The sequence below is a fragment of the Bison bison genome, unplaced genomic scaffold, assembly GCF_000754665.1.
Source record: "Bison bison bison isolate TAMUID 2011002044 unplaced genomic scaffold, Bison_UMD1.0 scf7180017864456, whole genome shotgun sequence".
NCBI lineage: Eukaryota > Metazoa > Chordata > Mammalia > Artiodactyla > Bovidae > Bison > Bison bison.
In genome coordinates this window covers 106,485-110,680 of record NW_011495018.1, presented here as the reverse complement: position 1 = coordinate 110,680, position 4,196 = coordinate 106,485, and positions in this window count along the sequence as shown.

Below are 4,196 nucleotides of genomic sequence, written 5' to 3'. Positions count from 1 at the left end.
TCAGAGCAGGTGCCCAGAAGAACAGGGAGGGTGTGGGGGCACCCTGATCCCAGGGCTCTGGGCCGAGGAAGCCCCACCTTATTGTCCTGCTGCCACCTCTCGCCGTGTGTCACAGAATTAAAATCTGTAATAAGAGAATTTAAGAGCTCCCCATCAGCTCCATCCCGGCCATTAGCCAACAGCACGGGGTGTTAATCTAGTCATCTGCCTCTGGTCTCAATGAATTGTGATAAAAACGTCAAACAATTAGATTATCCTGGCTGCCAGCACCCTTGATTGAGTGGCGAGGCAGGGCACGTCCCTTGAATCACCCTGACAAAGGGGCTGCTCACTGCAGGGAGTCCCCCGGCCCCTCCATTTCCACGTCGGGGCACGGTCCATCCAAGGCCAACACAGGTCCCGGGAGCAGAGCTGTCTCTCAGGAGACCCCCTTCTGGGCGTGGGGACCCCGGGGGGCCAGACTGATGCTGGGTGGAGGGGAGGGGCAGGCAGCCCCCTCCCCTCCGGGACAACCCCTGGGAGGCTAAGGTCACGGGCCCCTCCCAGAGCCCCAGAAGGGCTGCCCAAGGAGAAGCCCCTGGTCCAGGGGAAGACCCCTCAGTTGGGCTGCCACCTGGAGGGAGTTTGCAGCGGCCGCTCCCCAGGAACCACGCCGCCTTCTTCTTTGTAAGGGTAGAGACATGCTGAAAATTGATTTCTGTTGGAAATGGGATAATGAGACTGGTTGTTTCTATCTCCATCATCGTCATAATAAAATGAGAGGACGTGAAGTAATATTGTATGTCTTAATGCAAGGGAGCATTAATTGAATACAAATGGCCTTTCTTGAAGTTGCTGGGTTATATTTCAGACATATGGGATAATGATGCCAGTTAATCATTTTTACAAGATATAAAATTACTGGCTCCTCCAGGAAGATCATTAAGGAAAACAATTGTTCACAGCAATTGAAAATAGAGTTTTAATTATTTAATACAGAAATTAAACTATTAGAGACCAGTGTTGAATGAGGGAACTTAATAGAAATTTATATACAAGAGTCTGTGAACATTTTAGCTTTATTAACCCACCTAATTTCTTAATCCCAATCAACCCAGAAGGGCTGTTTGAGCTGTGAGAGGGAATTAACTGCTGGGAGAGGAAGGTGGGTCCAGGTGCTGGAGGCCCTGGGGGACAGGGGACCCGGCTGGAACCATAGGCCTGCCCTCTGGAGAGGACCAAGGCAGGTGCCCTCACGCAGACGGGCGAGCTCTGGGCCAGGACAGACGGAGGCCCGGATCTCCCTCGAGGTGAAAGCAGGAGCCACGTCCTGGGAGACGGACCTTGGTTTGTGCCTGGTGATGCTGTTCTGTGGGATTCCATGAGCAAAAGGGTGCTGCCCGGGGGGTGGGGGGTGGGAGGGGGGAGCTGGGACCACCCCTGGGGCAGATCATAAGAATGGGAGCCCCCTGCCTGGGCTGGCCCGGCTCCACAGCCCACAGCCCCCAGACCCCCAGCCATGAGGGGGACCCTGGGCTCCTCACCCATTCAGAGATCCCCCCAACCCAATGGCCCTCATCCCGGGGCACTGGAACTGTCGTGTTTGCAGGCAGCCTGTCTGAGGGTAGGAAGGTTTTGAGCAAGATTCTGACTAACATCTCAAAATGACAAGGCCTTTACCAAGTGTGAAAACACCAGGAGCTCGCTGTAGGAAACAGAAAATCAGTGCTTTTCTCCCTTTAATTTCCCCTTAAATTTCCTACAATAAAGCATACTGCTAAAAGAAACTCCGTATTTTAAAAATGCGGAAACCACTATTTCCAAGGTGTAAATTCAGAAAGCAAGTTGAACTTTGAAGCAGGTGATTGACTAACAGAAACCGATCGGTCCCAACCCTGGCTGCTGGGAGCCCCCCCGACCCCGCCGCGTCCTGGGCGCCGCGCTGTCCGGGGAGGCCGGGGTTCCAGGACGACCAGCTCAAGGTCGGGGAGCTGGTCTGGACTCTGGAGCCCAGGCTGGCCCCGAGCCAACTGCTGCTCAGGAAGGGGGAGGCTGGGTGGGGGCAGGGCGGGGATCTCCAGGGGACGCTGCCCCCGCCCCGGCGCCGGGGCGCCCCGTCACCCCTCTGCGTCCTTTCTGGAACACTCACAGCTTGCAGGCCTGGCCGCCCTTTCTCAAAGGGCTGTGCACTGTTGGAATTACATTGTCTCCTATTATTACCAATAAATTCCAAGTGATCTTTTCTCTCCTTATAGTTTTTAGGGTTACATAAATTTCACCTACGCAGTTTTTCGTGCTTGAATATATTACAGAATGCCACTTGTGTTACAGCAGCTAATTGATACTGTGATTTGTCATGTTGCCGGCACATAACTCAGAGGGCGACTGAAGCCCCGGCTACACGGAACAGCACTCACATTTCTCACAGGAGAGGCCCGGCAGCAGGTGAAAAATGTGACTCTGCGCGGATGAAGTATTTCCAGAAGCTTTTATCCTTGTTGTCTGGGTCGGTGCCAGCATCTTTCTAGAGGGAAGCTCGTATTTCCAACGCTGCTCCATTTGAATTTATTCCCTGGTCATTAGCGCTTTTTTGAAAAAAAAAGAAAAAAGAAAACGGGAACAAATATGCTTATATGTTTGAAGAAAAGAAAAAAATCAAACATAAAAGAGGGGACTTGTCACCTCAATATAATCAAAGATGAGCTCTTAAAAAACTTCTTATGGTGAATTAATTATAGATTCACAGGAAGCTGCAGAAACAGCGCAGGCAAACCCGGAGCCCGGGCTGGAGCTGCGACTGGGCGGACCCGTGTGCTGCAGGCCCCGCCACGGGGTGTCTGTGTGACGTGTGTCTGTGTGTAGCTTCTGTGTCTATGTGTGTGTGTGTGTGTGTGTGTATGTCTGTGTTGTTTCCCTGTGTTTGTGTGTGTTCATGTCTGTATGTCTGTGTCTGTTGTGTGTCTGTGTGACGTGTGTCTGTGTGTAGCTTCTGTGTCTATGTGTGTGTGCCTGTATGTCTGTGTTGTTTCTCTGTGTTTGTGTGTGCCCATGTGTTTGTGTGTGTCCGTGTCTGTATGTCTGTCTGTTGTGTGTCTGTGTGTGCATGTCTGTGTGTGGCAGGGCACGGCGCAGTGTTCTCCCACATGTAGATCTGTGGCTCTGTCACAGCCAGGGTGCAGAATCCGCTTTGCCCCAAGGCTTCCGTGGGCCCTGTTCTCTCTGCTGTTCTGAGCTTGGAGGATGTTGTGTGAACGACATCACAGTGGATGATCTTCTTGGTGTTGGCTTCTCCACTCAACACGATGCCCTTGAGGTCCAATCCAGCCACGCGTGGCTTCCTTTCCATCATGGGCGTTCCAGCAAGTAAAGGCGCTGTCTGCTTAACCACTTGAGGTGGAGGCCTTTGGGTTGGTTCTAGTTTTTGCTCTAATGGGATGAAGCTGGCAGACACATTCATGCGGGTGTTTTTGTGTGAACCTAAATTTCCGTTCCTCTGGGATCCATGCAGAGGCTGGCTCAGGTGCTAACTGCACACGCAGTTATGAAAACCTGCCAAGCTCTTTTCCAGAAGGGCTGCACCGCTTTAGGTTCCTTCCAGAGACACATGGGAGACCAAGGATTCCTGGCGTGTTTGCTTTGCCATCTCCGGTCCCTCGATTCAGGGGAAATGAGGTCTTGGCCCCAGTCTCCCTGCTGGTTCTTCTGCCTGCCCCTGCCACCAGCCTGTCCCCTCCGGGTCCCCACAGCCCTGCGGAGCTGGGTCTGCCCTGCAGCTGTCGGAGCACAGACCAGGCTGCCTCTGCCATGGGGCCGGGACATCAGGGCTGCCGAGTCCCACGCCAGCCATGCCACCAAGGCATTTGCAGTGGACACCCCAGCCCTTCCCACCCCTTTGGCAAAGCCCCACGGGGCCAATGGGTGAGATCCCGGGCTGGGCCTCCGGGCGTCCTGAACACACGGTCACCTCTACCCGGAATGTGAGTCCCACTCCCAGGTGGAAAGCTGGGGCAGGGACGCCTGGGGGCTCAGGTCGTGGCCACACCCTCCCTGTGAGTTTGGATGTGCTGGCATCTGCGCCAGGTGGGGGGCAGAACCAGGACGGTCCCTACTTTGGGGGCACAGAAACACAGCTCGGAGGTGATGAAGCTGTTTATTGAAGCACTTGGACAGACCCGTGTCCTCATTAGGAGCAAAGGCATGGAGGCCTGGGGCCCCAG